The sequence below is a fragment of the Salvelinus fontinalis genome, chromosome 3, assembly GCF_029448725.1.
Source record: "Salvelinus fontinalis isolate EN_2023a chromosome 3, ASM2944872v1, whole genome shotgun sequence".
In the NCBI taxonomy this organism is placed as follows: Eukaryota; Metazoa; Chordata; class Actinopteri; order Salmoniformes; family Salmonidae; genus Salvelinus; species Salvelinus fontinalis.
The window spans coordinates 37,507,964-37,525,382 of NC_074667.1; positions in this window are offsets into that span (position 1 = coordinate 37,507,964).

The following is a 17,419-nucleotide window of genomic DNA, read 5'->3' on the forward strand; positions in this document are numbered from 1 at the left end:
CAATAGTGCATCTAAATCTTTTAAGGGGGGGGGTGTCAGAAGGATTGCTTTATCCTATCCTAGGTATTCCTTAAAGAGGTGGGGTTTCAGGTGTCTCCGGAAGGTGGTGATTGACTCCGCTGTCCTGGCGTCGTGAGGGAGTTTGTTCCACCATTAAGGTGCCAGAGCAGCGAACAGTTTTGACTGGGCTGAGCGGGAACTGTACTTCCTCAGTGGTAGGGAGGCGAGCAGGCCAGAGGTGGATGAACGCAGTGCCCTTGTTTGGGTGTAGGGCCTGATCAGAGCCTGAAGGTACTGAGGTGCCGTTCCCCTCACAGCTCCGTAGGCAAGCACCATGGTCTTGTAGCGGATGCGAGCTTCAACTGGAAGCCAGTGGAGAGAGCGGAGGAGCGGGGTGACGTGAGAGAACTTGGGAAGGTTGAACACCAGACGGGCTGCGGCGTTCTGGATTTGTTGTAGGGGTTTAATGGCACAGGCAGGGAGCCCAGCCAACAGCGAGTTGCAGTAATCCAGACGGGAGATGACAAGTGCCTGGATTAGGACCTGCGCCGCTTCCTGTGTGAGGCAGGGTCGTACTCTGCGGATGTTGTAGAGCACGAACCTACAGGAACGGGCCACCGCCTTGATGTTAGTTGAGAACGACAGGGTGTTGTCCAGGATCACGCCAAGGTTCTTAGCGCTCTGGGAGGAGGACACAATGGAGTTGTCAACCGTGATGGCGAGATCATGGAACGGGCAGTCCTTCCCCGGGAGGAAGAGCAGCTCCGTCTTGCCGAGGTTCAGCTTGAGGTGGTGATCCGTCATCCACACTGATATGTCTGCCAGACATGCAGAGATGCGATTCGCCACCTGGTCATCAGAAGGGGGAAAGGAGAAGATTAATTGTTTGTCGTCTGCATAGCAATGATAGGAGAGACCATGTGAGGTTATGACAGAGCCAAGTGACTTGGTGTATAGCGAGAATAGGAGAGGGCCTAGAACAGAGCCCTGGGGGACACCAGTGGTGAGAGCACGTGGTGAGGAGACAGATTCTCGCTACGCCACCTGGTAGGAGCGACCTGTCAGGTAGGACGCAATCCAAGCGTGGGCCGCGCCGGAGATGCCCAACTCGGAGAGTGTGGAGAGGAGGATCTGATGGTTCACAGTATCGAAGGCAGCCGATAGGTCTAGAAGGATGAGAGCAGAGGAGAGAGAGTTAGCTTTAGCAGTGCGGAGCGCCTCCGTGATACAGAGAAGAGCAGTCTCAGTTGAATGACTAGTCTTGAAACCTGACTGATTTGGATCAAGGTCATTCTGAGAGAGATAGCAGGAGAGCTGGCCAAGGACGGCACGTTCAAGAGTTTTGGAGAGAAAAGAAAGAAGGGATACTGGTCTGTAGTTGTTGACATCGGAGGGATCGAGTGTAGGTTTTTTCAGAAGGGGTGCAACTCTCGCTCTCTTGAAGACGGAAGGGACATAGCCAGCGGTCAAGGATGAGTTGATGAGCGAGGTGAGGTAAGGGAGAAGGTCTCCGGAAAAGGTCTGGAGAAGGGAGGAGGGGATAGGGTCAAGCGGGCAGGTTGTTGGGCGGCCGGCCGTCACAAGACGCGAGATTTCATCTGGAGAGAGAGGGGAGAAAGAGGTCAGAGCACAAGGTAGGGCAGTGTGAGCAGAACCAGCGGTGTCGTTTGACTTAGCAAACGAGGATCGGATGTCGTCGACATTCTTTTCAAAATGGTTGACGAAGTCATCTGCAGAGAGGGAGGAGGGGGGGGGGGATTCAGGAGGGAGGAGAAGGTGGCAAAGAGCTTCCTAGGGTTAGAGGCAGATGCTTGGAATTTAGAGTGGTAGAAAGTGGCTTTAGCAGCAGAGACAGAAGAGGAAAATGTAGAGAGGAGGGAGTGAAAGGATGCCAGGTCCGCAGGGAGGCGAGTTTTTCTCCATTTCCGCTCGGCTGCCCGGAGCCCTGTTCTCAATAAGCACTCCTCGGATGGACCTCATTGGCTATGATATCGCCTCTGCGAAAGAATATAAGAATACAGCTACTCAAACTGTTTGCAGTATCTTGAACAGCTTCTCCGCAAACTGTAATATTTTTTATTACATTGGTATGTCTAGCAGTCCGTCCCGTACCTAACTCTTTGCTGGATTCTTGATTACATGTCATTAATGACAAGGTGAGGTACTTGTTCAATAAATGTTACAGGAAAAAAGGTATGACACCAATTTCGAGAGCAAAGCACCTTAGGTAAGCTGCACCACTGACTCAGCTGCAATGGGTCGCAAACCCAAAACCTTTTGTACTCAATCTTGCCACTGCTGCCTCTAGTAGAGGCAAGAAGAAGTGTATAAAGTGGCTTCTTGCAACATTAGAGGCAGTGTGGGAGCAAAGCTGAAACTCACACTAACTCTGGTGGCAAGAATGAAGTGTACCCAAAGCTGCTTTTTTAGACTTCTTCTTGCCTCCACTAGAGGCAGCGGTGGAAAGGCAGAGTTGAACAGGTTTTAGTGGCTGTCTTCTGGTATTCCTTCACATAGGCAATATTGTAGCTGTCATGACATTGGCCTGAGGGGGAGGTTTATGCCAAAGACACATATTAGCCTATGAGGTTCAGCCCAGGCATAATTATTTCTGGTTGTAATCCCGCCAGGACGACTTGAAAAATAGATATGACTCTCTTTTCTCTTCATTATGCACAACCCTGCTTGGTGGAGATATGAGGTTATGTCCCGCTGTCTCACTATTCTTTTCTTTTGATGTACAACGGTAACAGTGACTTGACCGCAACTGGTGCTGACTCTCTGGTGGAGCGGACATAGCCTGAATTTCCGGAAAGAATGGAGAAGACTGAAAGTTAACTTCTTGTGAATAGGGGGGCGCTGTTTTCACGTTGGAAAAAATCGTGCCCAAATTAAACGGCCTCGTACTCTGTTCTAGATCATAAAATATGCATATTATTATTACTATTGGATAGAAAACACTCTGAAGTTTCTAAAACTGTTTGAATTATATCTGTGAGTAAAATAGAACTCATTTGGCAGCAAACTTCCATACAGGAAGTGAAAAATCTGGAAACGAGGCTCTATGTCAGGGCCTGCCTATTCAACTGGCTTTTATTTATCGATCTGTATGCACTTCATACGCCTTCCACTAGATGTCAACAGGCAGTAGAAGGTTGAATGGGGTGTCTAGCTTGATGTGAGGCCGAATAAGAGCTTTTGGAGTGGCAGGTCAGCTCTTTTGTCAGTTTTCGATGGCGCGCGAGGGAGCTCCACATTGTCTTCTGAAAAGCGTTCGGTATTGTATAAAATTAATCACTAACCTTTGAACAACTTCATCAGATGACAGTCTTATAACATCATGTTATACAATACATTTATGTTTTGTTCGAAAATGTGCATATTTAGAGGTATAAATTGTAGTTTTACATTGCAGCCACCATCACAAATAGCACCAAAACAGCCAGAATAATTACAGAGAGCAACATGAAATACATAAATACTAATCATAAAACATTTATGAAAAATACATGTTGTACAGCAAATGAAAGACAAACATCTTGTGAATCCAGCCAATATTTCCGATTTTTTAAGTGTTTTACAGCGAAAACACAATATATATTTATATTAGCTCACAACAATAGCCAAACACACAACGCCATTTATTCACCGCCAACATAGCTTTCACAAAACCCACAAATAGAGATAAAATTAATCACTAACCTTTGAACAACTTCATCAGATGACAGTCTTATAACATCATGTTATACAATACATTTATGTTTTGTTCGAAAATGTGCATATTTAGAGGTTGGTTATACATTGTGAATACGTAGCCATGATGCACCAAATTGTCCAGAGAAATTGTCCAGAGAAATTTTGGACAGTCACGTAATCTAACCAAAAAACTCATCATAAACTTTACTAAAAAATACATGTTGTACAGCAAATGAAAGATACACTGGTTCTTAATGCAACCGCTGTGTTAGATTTAAAAAAAATAACTTTAGTACAACGTACAGCATGCAATATTGTGAGACAGCGCTCCCAGCAATTCTCCGCCTTGTTGGATAAATAAATATTCTCTTACTTTTGATGATACTTTTGATGATCTTCCATCAGAATGTTGTGCAAGGAGTCCTATTTCCAGACTAAATCGTTGTTTTGTTATAGAATGTCCATTTCTTCTGTCGAATTAGCAACTTTGGCTAGCCATGTGGAGGGCACATGTCCAAGAAATCTTAGCGCATGGAACGAAAAATTCCAAAAGTCCCAATAAACGTCGAATAAACTGGTCAAACTCGGTTGAAAATCCTACTTTATGATGTTTTTCTCCTATGTATCCAATAAAATCAGAGCCAGAGCATTTCGTTGTGTATACCTAACGCATTTCAGAAGACAATGTGAGGTTCCCTGGTGCGCAGTTGAATACTGCCAAAAGAGCAGACCTGTTACTCCAAAAGCTCTCATTCGGTCTCACATCAAGCTAGACACCCCATTCAACATTCTACTGCCTGTTGACATCTAGTGGAAGGCGTATGAAGTGCATACAGATCCATAAATATAAGCTAGTTGAATAGGCAGGCCCTGACACAGAGCCCCATTTTCAGAATTTTCACTTCCTATTTGGAAGTTTGCTGCCAAATGAGTTCTGTTTTACTCACAGATATCATTCAAACAGTTTTAGAAACTTCAGAGTGTTTTCTATCCAATAGTAATAATAATATGCATATTGTATGATCTAGAACAGCGTACGAGGCCGTTTAATTTGGGCACAATTTTTTTCCCAAAGTAAAAACAGCGCCCCCTATTATGAAGAAGTTAAGCTGCATCCAGGAGCGGCCTTCTGGTCAGACTTCGGAGGCGTACACGCCACCCACCGCTTCCAATTATATTTCTCGCCAATGTCCAGTCTCTAGATAACAAGGTAGATGAAATTAGGGCAAGGGTTGCTTTCCAGAGAGACATCAGGGATTGTACCATACTCTGTTTCACAGAAACATGGCTCTCTCGGGATATGTTGTCAGAGTCGATTCAGCCACCTGGATTCTTTATGCGTCGCGCCAACAGAAATAAACATCTACAGTGGGGCAAAAAAGTATTTAGTCAGCCACCAATTGTGCAAGTTCTCCCACTTAAAAAGATGAGAGAGGCCTGTAATTTTCATCATAGGTACACTTCAACTATGACAGACAAAATTAGAAAAAAAATCCAGAAAATCACATTGTAGGATTTTTAATGAATTTATTTGCAAATTATAGTGGAAAATAAGTATTTGATCAATAACAAAAGTTTATCTCAAGACATTGTTATATACCCGTTGTTGGCAATGACAGAGGTCAAACGTTTTCTGTAAGTCTTCACAAGGTTTTCACACACTGTTGCTGGTATTTTGGCCCATTCCTCCATGCAGATCTCCTCTAGAGCAGTGATGTTTGGGGCTGTTGCTGGGCAACACAGACTTTCAACTCCCTCCAAAGATTTTCTATGGGGTTGAGATCTGGAGCCTGGCTAGGCCACTCCAGGACCTTGAAATGCTTCTTACGAAGCCACTCCTTTGTTGCCCGGGCGGTGTGTTTGGGATCATTGTCATGCTGAAAGACCCAGCCACGGTTCATCTTCAATGCCCTTGCTGGTGGAAGGAGGTTTTCACTCAAAATCTCACGATACACAGCCCCATTCATTCTTTCCTTTACACGGATCAGTTGTCCTGGTCCCTTTGCAGAAAAACAGCCCCAAAGCATGATGTTTCCACCCCCATGCTTCACAGTAGGTATGGTGTTCTTTGGATACAACTCAGCATTCTTTGTCCTCCAAACACAACGCGTTGAGTTTTTACCAAAATGTTATATTTTGGTTTCATCTGACCATATGACATTCTCCCAATCTTCTGGATCATCCAAATGCTCTCTAGCAAACTTCAGACGGGCCTGGACATGTACTGGCTTAAGCAGGGGGACACGTCTGACACTGCAGGATTTGAGTCCCTGGCGGCGTAGTGTGTTACTGATGGTAGGCTTTGTTACTTTGGTCCCAGCTCTCTGCAGGTCATTCACTAGGTCCCCCCGTGTGGTTCTGGGACTTTTGCTCACCGTTCTTGTGATCATTTTGACCCCACGGGGTGAGATCTCGCGTGGAGCCCCAGATCGAGGGAGATTATCAGTGGTCTTGTATGTCTTCCATTTCCTAATAATTGCTCCCACAGTTGATTTCTTCAAACCAAGCTGCTTACCTATTGCAGATTCAGTCTTCCCAGCCTGATGCAGGTCTACAATTTTGTTTCTGGTGTCCTTTGACAGCTCTTTGGTCTTGGCCATAGTGGAGTTTGGAGTGTGACTGTTTGAGGTTGTGGACAGGTGTCTTTTATACTGATAACAAGTTCAAACAGGTGCCATTAATACAGGTAACGAGTGGAGCACAGAGGAGCCTCTTAAAGAAGAAGTTACAGGTCTGTGAGAGCCAGAAATCTTGCTTGTTTGTCGGTGACCAAATACTTATTTTCCACCATAATTTGCAAATAAATTCATTAAAAATCCTACAATGTGATTTTCTGGATTTTTTTTCTCATTTTGTCTGTCATAGTTGAAGTGTACCTATGATGAAAATTACAGGCCTCTCTCATCTTTTTAAGTGGGAGCACTTGCACAATTGGTAGCTGACTAAATACTTTTTTGCCCCACTGTATCTGGATAAAATAAGGTTGGGGGTGTATGCTTCATGATTAACAACTCATGGTGTAACCGTAACAACATACAGGAACTCAAATCCTTTTGTTCACCTGACCTAGAATTTATCATAATCAAATGCCGACCATATTATCTCCCAAGAGAATTGTCGTCGGTTATTGTCACAGCTGTGTATATCCCCCCTCAAGCCGATACCAAGACGGCCCTCAAGGAACTTCACTGACTCTAAGCAAACTGGAAACCATATATCCTGAGGCTGCATTAATTGTATCTGGGGATTTTAACAAAGCAAATTTCAGATCAAGGCTCCCTAATTTCTATCAGAATATTGATTGTAGCACTCGTGCGGGCAATACACTGGATCACTGCTACTCTAACTTCCGCAATGCATTTAAGGCCCTCCCCCGCCCTAAATCTGACCATGACTCCATTTAGCTCCTCCTGTCCTATAGGCAGAAACTCAAACAGGATGTACCCGTGACATTCAATGCTGGTCCGACCAATCGTAATTCTCACTTCAAGATTGTTTTGATCACGCGGACTGGGATATTCTGGGTAGCCTCAGAGAATTATATAGATTAATACGGTGAATGAATTTATAACGGTGTATTGGAGATGTTGTACCCACTGTGACTATTAAAAACTTCTTCAGGCTAGGCGTCCCGCTAGCTGGACAACTTCCGGTGAAACTGGAGGGCGCTCAATTCAAATAAATAATTATAAAAATTATGGATATTAAACATTTAGGCACATACAAGTGTCTTATCTTTTTAGGGATAGGGGGCAGCATTTTCACTTTGGATGAATAGCGTGCCCAGAGTGAACTGTCCAAATTATATCGTCTTGCGTTCCATTACTTCTAGAGACACAAAGGAATTCTCCGGTTGGAACGTTATTGGATATTTATGATAACAACATCCTCAAGATCCATTTGCATACCGCCCCAATAGGTCCACAGACGATGCAATCGCCATCACACTGCACACTGCCCTATCCTATCTGGACAAGAGGAATACCTATGTAAGAATGCTGTTCATTGACTACAGCTCAGCATTCAACACCATAGTACCCTCCAAGCTCATCATTAAGTTTGAGGCCTTTGGTCTCAACCCCGCCCTGTGCAATTGGGTCCAGGACTTCCTGATGGGCCTCCCCCAGGTGGTGAAGGTAGGAAACAATATCTCCACTTCGCTGATCCTCAACACTGGGGCCCCACAAGGGTGCGGGCTCAGACCCCTCCTGTACTCAATGTTCACCCATGAGTGTGTGGCCATGCACGCCTCCAACTCAATCATCAAGTTTGCAGATGACACAACAGTAGTAGGCTTGATCACCACCAACGATGAGACAGCCTATAGGGAGGAGGTGAGGGCACTCGGAGTGTGGTGTCAGAAAAACAACCTCTCACTCAACGTCAACAAAACAAAGGAGATGATCGTGGACTTCAGGAAACAGTAGAGGGAGCATCCCCCTATCCACATTGACGGGACAGTAGTGGAGAAGATGGAAAGCTTAAAGTTCCTTGGCGTACACATCACAGACAAACTGAAATGGTCCACCCACACAGACAGACAGTGTGGTGAAGAAGGCATAGCGTCTCTTCAACATCAGGAGGCTGAAGAAATTTGGCTTGTCACCTAAAGAACCTCACCAACTTTTACAGATGCACAATTGAGAGCATCCTGTTGGGCTGTATCACCGCCTGATACGGCAACTGCACCGCCCACAACCGCAGAGCTCTCCAGAGGGTGGTGCAGTCTGCACAACGCATCACCAGGGGCAAACTACTTGCCCTCCAGGACACCTACACCACTCATTGTCACAGGAAGGCCAAAAAGATCATCAAGGACAACAACAACCCAAGCCACAACCTGTTCACCCCGCTACCATCCAGAACGCAAGGTTAGTACAGGTGCATTAAAGCTGGGGCTGAGAGACTGAAAAAATAGCTTCTATCTCAAGGCCATCAGACTGTTAAACAGCAGTCACCAATACAGAGAGGATGCTGCCTACATACAGACTTGAAATCATTGGCCATTTTAATAAATAAATCACCAGTCACTTTAATAATGCCACTTTAATAATGTTTACATATCGTGCATTTCTCATCCCATATGTATATATGGTATTTTTATGCCATCTGTTGCATCTTGCCTATGCCGATCGGTCATCGCTCATCCATATATTTATATCTCTATATTCATAGTCCATCCCTTTACTTAGATTGTATGTATTAGGTAGTTGTTATGGAATTGTTAGATTACTTGTTAGATATCACTGCACTGTCAGAACTAGAAGCACAAGCAGTTCGCTACACTCGCAATAACATCTGCTAACCATGTGTATATGACCAATAAAACTTGATTTAAAACCTTTCAAGGACACACGTTCCGCTAGCGGCACACCCCCCCCACCCCCACTGAAAAGGCAGAGCCGCGAAATTCAAAAATATAAAAATATTTAACTTTCACACATTAAAGTCCAATACAGCTAATGAAAGACACAGATCTTGTGAATCCAGCCAACATGTCCGATTTTTAAAATGTTTTACAGGGAAGACACAATATGTAAAGATGTAAATCTATTAGCTAAAAACACATTAGCATAATCCACCATCTTTACTTTGTCCACCAACAACAGTAGCTATCACCAATTCGGCTAAACTAAGATATTGATAGCCCCTAACCAAGAAAAAAACTCATCAGATGACAGTCTGATAACATATTTATGGTATAGGATAGGTTTTGTTAGAAAAATGTGCATATTTCAGGTAGATGGCATAGTTTACAATTGCACCCACCGTCACAAATGGACTAGAATAATTACAATGAGCAACGTGTTTACCTAACTACTAATCATCAAACATTTCGTAAAAATACACAGCATACACTAATCGAAAGACACAGATCCTGTGAATACAGACAATATTTCAGATTTTCTAAGTGTCTTACAGCGAAAACACAATAAATCGTTATATTAGCATAGCACATGTGCAAACATTACCCCAGCATTGATTCTAGCCAAAGAGAGCGATAACGTAAACATCGCCAAAATATATTAATTTTTTCACTAACCTTTTCAGAATTCTTCAGATGACACTCCTGTAACATCACATTACAACATACATATACAGTTTGTTCGAAAATGTGCATATTTAGCCACCAAAATCATGGTTAGACAATGAGAAAAGTAGCCCAGCTGGTGAGAAAATGTTTGTGCGCCATATTAGACAGTGATCTAGTCGTATACATAAATACTCATAAACGTGACTAAAAAATATAGGGTGGACAGCGATTGATAGACAATTTAATTCTTAATACAATCGCGGAATTACATTTTTTAAATTATCCTTACTTTTCAATACAGTTTGCGCCAAGCGAAGCTAAGTAAAAAATAATGGCGTCCTAAGCCACTAACATTTTTCGACAAAAACACGATTTATCATAATAAATTGTTCCTACTTTGAGCTGTTCTTCCATCAGAATCTTGGGCGAAGCATCCTTTCTTGGGTATAATCGTCTTTTGGTGGAAAGCTGTCCTCTTGCCATGTGGAAATGCCAACTGCGTTCGGCATGAACTGGAAGCGTGCCCAGAGATTCACAGCTTCTCAGAAATAAATGTCCCAAAATCGCACTAAACGGATATAAATTGCTATAAAACGCTTTAAATTAACTACCTTATGATGTTTTTAACTCCTATAACGAGTAGAAATATGACCGGAGAAATATAACTGGCTTCACTAGTGCTTGGAAAAACAGTGGGTCGGTATCCTCCGCGCGCATGACGCACCAAGAAAAGAGTTCCTACATACAGGGTTTTTTCATTTATAGTGCCTGTGATTGGGCAATCGACACCATTCAAATCGTCATCACGTAAAGGCATCCAGGGGAAGACGTAAGCAGTGTCCATATACTCATAGGAATAACAGTGGCCTTAAAACTGACTCCAGAACAGGGGCCAAAATTTCTGAAATCTGACTCCATGTCAGGGAAATTGCTGTAGAATGAGTTCTGTTCCACTTAGAGACAAAATTTCAACTCCTATAGAAACTATAGACTGTTTTCTATCCAATAATAATAATAATATGCATATTGCACGATCAAGAATTTTGTAGGAAGCCGTTTCAAAAATTACACGATTACCATAAATAGTGACAACAGCACCCCCTAGCCTTAACAGGTTTGATTAGATTTTGTCTCATCCCCCGGTCCTGTGGAGATTTTATTTATTTTTTGCCCATTTTTATTGCATATTGTTGTTTGTGGAAATGGATTTTATAATGTTGTATGTTTTCCACCAACAGCAGCTTTATTGGGGTCAAATTTGTCTCCACCTTTGTTTTATTGGGGTGGTTCAAAATATTGTGGAATATGCCATAGCTGAGGATGATGTTAAAGAGTTTAAGTATAGCCAATTAGAATTTGTGGTCTGTATATTTTATCATTTTATTTAGGATACCATCAACCCCAAAGGCCTTTTTGGGTTGGAGGGTTTGTATTGTGTCATTTTTGTTCTTTCCATGTAATTGGAGAATCCAGTGTATTTGATCATGTATATGTTTTTGCTGTTTGTTCTTTGTTATAAAACCAAAAAGATGGAGAAGTGGTTTATCCAAACATCTCCATTTTGGATAGATAATTCTTCGTGTTGTTGTTTGTTTAGCGTTTCCCAATTTTCCCAGAAGTGGTTAGATTCTATGGATCTCTCTCTCTCTCTCTCTCTTTCTCTCTCTCTCTCATATGATTTGGTCTAATTGTGTTGCTGTCCTTGGGCTCTGTGGGGTCTGTTTGTGAACAGAGCTCATTTCTGTAGGTGATGCCTTTGTTATGGAAGATTTGGGAATCGCTTCCTATAGGGTGGTTGTAGAATTTAATGGCTCTTTTCTGGATTTTGATAATTAGCAGGCATCGGCCTAATTCTGCTCTGCGTGCATTATTTGGTGTTTTACGTCTCTCTCTCTGTCAGTCAGTAGACCATTGTTTCCCTTTCTCCCTAACAGAGGCAGCTCTCAGGCCCGGCCCTTCCCTCCATCAATCTCTGTCATAAATCTTTCAGAGGAAGAGAAAGGGAGCTGCTGAATACAGATTTGTCAGCAATTCATCTAACTTCCATTACCAGGCTCTGGATATTGTGTTCTCCTAACCAGGAAACAGTGAGCCACTCAAACACCTAGCCCGGAGGTTGTGTGTGTATGTGTGTGGGATGGGGGGAGGAACACAACATCCTGATCTGACACATACCTCCATTCTTCTCTTGTTCATTCTCCAAACCTTGCTTTTATGATCAGGTCAGTCATCTATCTGGATCTTTCAGGAAACCTCATCAATGCTGGTCTTTCTCTTAGAACCCCATAGAGGGTCAACAGGAAGAGGAAGCAGGGATCAGCTCAGTTGCATTTTAATTCAGCCAATTCCTAAATCCCTTATTGCTAATAGATGGCACTACTCAAAATTCCATTGGTATGTAAATTCATTTTCTGAATTTAAATGGAACTGAGGACGACAAACAGGGAGGTGAATCGAGCCGTGACTATAATGTTTTGAGCCATGACTAGACTGTATTAGCAGTGGAGAGGCAGGCTGCTGGACTGTCATGTTCTCTGCTGAAGGATTGTGGGATACCGTCATACACTCTGGCCAGCTAATTGATGATCTGTACTTGAGGAAGGAAAGGACACAAGTGTGTGTCTGCACACATGTGCCCTGAAGAGTAAGTGTAAGAGTGCTGACAGCGTTTCTGAGAGACAATGCCCAGCTCAACCAACACTTTTCCTGTTCTGTGTCCGAAGCTTTCCTGTCTCTGTTTTGGTTGCTTTCTCTCTCTGTCAGTGAAATTCAGCATCCGAGTTAGTTGAAAGGATTGAGATCTTACACACACACACACTTTGCTTTGGTTCTTTATCTTTCTGTCCCTCATATTGACAAAAACAGATGCATGCACACACATACACAATCTTGCTGACTCTAATCGCCCCGTATAGAGAGCCTGTGGTTCTTCAACCCATAGTGGGACATATCCTTGAATTGCTGCTTCAGATTATCCCCCATCCCCCTCTACCCATCCTCTCCTAGGGTCCCCCTATTAGCTCTCCTACTGCACCACGGGGGCTACATTTAACCCCTCTACCTCCAGTGGATCTAGGATAGTGTCCCAGGCAGTGCTCAGCTGCCACGGACAGAATTAGAGTAACAAACAGCTGAGCCTCTCGGAGGTATGGTCATGTGACATATCCCATCCACAGGGGGATAGGGACCAGGGTAGGGTTACTACCCTGAATACATGCCCTGAATCACAAGCAGTACACGTGTACATGTCATGTGTGTTTGTGTCCATATGTGCTATTTGAGTGTGTTTGTGAGCATGAGAGGCAGCCACAGGCACCACGTTCTCTATATCGTGGACCTGGTTTGAAAACTTGCTGACGAAAGCATTTTTTCAGCAATCATTACTCGTAATGGCCTTTGTTCTAGTGACCTGGTTTATGATACACACAATTGTGTGTGGATATCTCAATGAATGTCATGAGAGATACACTGACACACTGTTGTCTCATGAAGGGCTTTTATGTTACGAAAAGCATTATTGGTAAGAGGTTTACATTGTATCTTATGAGCAAAAAAACTGCTTTCACCAGCATATTTGTGATTGTTTAGATCCATTGTTTCTGGTCTGCACAACAACAACAACAGGGAGGCTGTTTTTCAATGTCTGTCAGCAAAGCAGGTAAAGGAGAAAGCGCTGAGCTGTGCACTAGCAATTACTCCTCTGGGTGACCTGATGCTTAGTCTTCAAATCAAATCAAATTTTATTAGTCACATGTGCCGAATACAACAGGTGTAGACCTTACAGTGAATTGCTTACTTACAAGCACCTAACCAACAGTGCAGTTTAAAAAAGATACGGAAAGAATAAAAGCCCAAATTAACAAGTAATTAAAGAGCAGCAGTAAAAAATAACAACATATTACAGAGTCAATGTGCGGGGGCACCGGTTAGTTGAGGTAGTATGTACATAGAGGTAGAGTTATTAAAGTGACTATGCATAGATGACAACAGAAAGTGGCAGTGGTGTGTAGGGGGGGGGGGGGCAATGCAAATAGTCTGGGCAGCCATTTGACTAGATGTTTAGGAGTCTTATGGCTTGGGGGTAGAAGCTGTTTAGAAGCCTTTTGGACCTAGACTTGGCACTCCGGTACCGCTTGCCGTTCGGTAGCAGAGAGAAAAGTCTATGACTAGGGTGGCTGGAGTCTTTGACAATCTTTAGGACCTTCCTCTGACACCTCCTGGTATAGAGGTCCTGGATGGCAGGAAGCTTGGCCCCAGTGATGTACTGGGCCGTTCGCACTACGCTCTGTAGTGCCTTGCGGTCGGAGGCCAAGCAGTTACCATATCAGGCAGTGATGCAGCCAGTCAGGATGCTCTCGATGGTGTAGCTGTAGAATCTTTTGACGATCTGAGGACCCATGCCAAATATTTTCAGTCTCCTGAGGGGGAATAGGTTTTATCGTGCACGCTTCACGATTGTCTTGGTATGCTTGGATCATTCTAGTTTGCTGGTGATGTGGACACCAAGGAACTTGAAGCTCTCAACCTGCTCAACTGCAGCCCTGTCGATGAGAATGGGGGCGTGCTCGGTCCTCTTTTTCCTGTAGTCCACAATCATCTCCTTTCTTGATCACGTTGAGGGAGAGGTTGTTGTCCTGGCACCACACAGCCAGGTCTCTGATCTCTTCCCTATAGGCTGTCTCGTTGTTGTCAGTGATCAGGCCTACCACTGTTGTGTCATTTGCAAATGTAACAATGGTGTTGGAGTCGTGCCTGGCCGTGCAGTCAGGAGTGAACAGGGAGTACAGGAGGGGATTGAGCACGCACCCCTGAGGGGGCCCCGTGTTGAGGATCAGCGTGACGGATGTGTTGTTACCTACCCTTACCACCTGAGGGCGGCCCATCAGGAAGTCCAGGATCCAGTTGCAAAGGGAGGTGTTTAGTCTCAGGGTCCTTAGCTTATTGATGAGCTTTGAGGGCACTATGGTGTTGAACGCTGAGCTGTAGTCAATGAATAGCATTCTCTTACAGATGTGCTCCTTTTGTCCAGGTGGGAAAGGGCAGTGTGGGGTGCAATATAGTTTGCATCATCTGTGGGTCTGTTGGGGCATATGCAAATTGGAGTGGGTCTAGGGTTTCTGGGATGATGGTGTTGATGTGAGCCATGACTAGCCTTTCAAAACACTTTATGGCTACAGACATGAGTGCCACAGGTCGGTAATCATTTAGGCAGCTTCTTAGTGTTCTTGGTGATGGGCACTATGGTGGTCTGCTTAAAACATGTTGGTATTACAGACTCGGACAGGGAGAGGTTGAAAATATAAGTGAAGACACTTGCTAGTTGGTCAGCGCATGCTCACAGTACATGTCCTGGTAATCCGTCTAGCCCTGCGGCCTTGTGAATGTTGACCTGTCTAAAGGTCTTACTCACATCGGCTGCCGAGAGTGTGATCACACAGCCTTCCAGTACAGCTGGTTCTCTCATACATGTTTCACTGTTATTTCCCTCGAAGCGAGCATATAAGTAGTTTAGCTCATCTGGTAGGCTTGTGTCACTGGGCAGCTCCCGGCTGTGCTTCCCTTTGTAGTCTGTAATGGTTTGCAAGCCCTGCTACATCCAACGAGCTTCAGAGCCCGTGTAGTACGACTCGATCTTTATCCTGTATTGACGCATTGCCTTTTTGTCGGAGGGCATAGCGGGATTTATTATAAAAAGCTTCTGGGTTAGAGTTCCGCCCCTTGAAAGAGGCAGCTCTATCCTTTGGCTCTGTGCGGATGTTACATGTAATCCATGGCTTCTGGTTGGGGTATGTATATACGGTCGCTGTGGGGAAGACGTCATCAATGCACTCATTGATAAAGCCAATGACAGATGTGGTGTACTCCTTAATGCCATTGGAGGAATCCCAGAACATATTCAAGTCAACAGTCCTGTAGCTTAGCATCTGCTTCATCTGACCATTTTTTTATTGATCTAGTCATTGGTGCTTCCTGCTGTTATTTTTTCTTGTAAGCAGGAATCAGGAGGATGGAATTATGGTCAGATTTGCCAAATGGAGGGCGAGGGAGAGCTTTGTATGTGTCTCTGTGTGTGGACTATAGGTGGTCCAGAGGTCTTTTCCCTCTGGTTACACATTTAACATGCTGATAGAAATTTGTTGAAACTGATTTAAGTTTCACGGTGTTAAAGTCTCCGACTACTAGGAGTGCCGCCTCTGGGTGAGCGTTTTCTTGTTTGCTTATGGTGGAATACAGCTCATTCAATGCTATCTTAGTGCCAACCTCTGACTGAGGTGGTATTCAAACAGCTGTGAAGAATGCAGATGAGAACTCTCTCGGTAGGTAGTGTGGTCTTTAGATTATCATGATACACTCAACCTCAGGCGAGCAATAGCTCGAGACTTCCATTGATACCAGCTGTTATTTACAAAAATACATAGTCCACTGCCCCCTGTCTTACCAGACGCCGCTGTTCTATCCTGCTGGTACATCGTATAACCAGCCAGCTGTATGTTGATATTGTCGTCGTTCAGCCACGACTTCGTGAAGCATAAGATGTTACAGTTTTGGTTGTTTAATCTTCCCCGTAACTCGTCGATTTTATTGTCCAAAGATTGCACATTTGCTAGCAGAATTGAGGGAAGTGGGGATTTATTTGATCACCTTCGAATTCTCCGAAGGCAGCCCGCTCTCCGGGCTCTCTTTCTCCGCCTCCTCTTCACGTAGATCACGGGGGATCTGGAGCTGTTCCCGAGGGAGCCATATATCCTCCACCTCGGGTTTGTCAGAGTCGTTAAAGAAAAAAAGGATTCTGCTAGTCCGTGGTGAGTAATTGCAGTCCTGATGTCTAGAAGTTATTTCTGTAATAAGAGACGGTAGCAGCAACATTATGTACAAAATAGTAAAAAAATAAGTAACAAACAAAAAAACACAATCGGTTGGGGGCACGTAAAACGTCTGCCTTCTGCTCCGGTGCCATCTTGCTAGTCTTACTACTGCTACTACTGTTAGTACAACAGCAGGGGTGTCAAACTCATTCAATGGAGGACCTAGTGTCTGCTGGTTTTTGATTTCTGCATTCAATTAAAACCCACACAACCAGGTGAGGGGAGTTATTTACTAATCAGTGACCTTAATTCCTCAAAACAGTACTACATAGAACCATGACTACATGAAATTCTATTCCACATCAAGTAACTGACGCAAGCAGTAAAATTTTATTTAAAAAACACATGCACACACACACACACACACACACACACACACACACACACACACACACACACACACACACACACACACACACACACACACACACACACACACACACACACACACACACACACAATACATACACATGGATTTAGTACTGTAGATATGTGGTAGTGGTGGAGTAGGGGCCTGAGGGCACACAGTGTGTTGTGAAATCTGTGAATGTATTGTAATGATTTTAAAAATGTATAAACTGCTTTGACAGCAGCTAATAGGGAGCCTCTCCACCAGGTGGGTTAATCAATGGATGTCATATTTTGAGGCATCTTTTCCAGACATTGAAAAATACGTATTTTCCTGACATTGAAATCAGATTCATTTTAGTTTCTGAATGAAAGTTGAAAATACTTATTTTTCTGATGCTGAAAATACATATTTTACAGACGTTGAAAATATCAATTTTCCAGATGTTGAAATCAGGCTCATTTTTGATTCTGA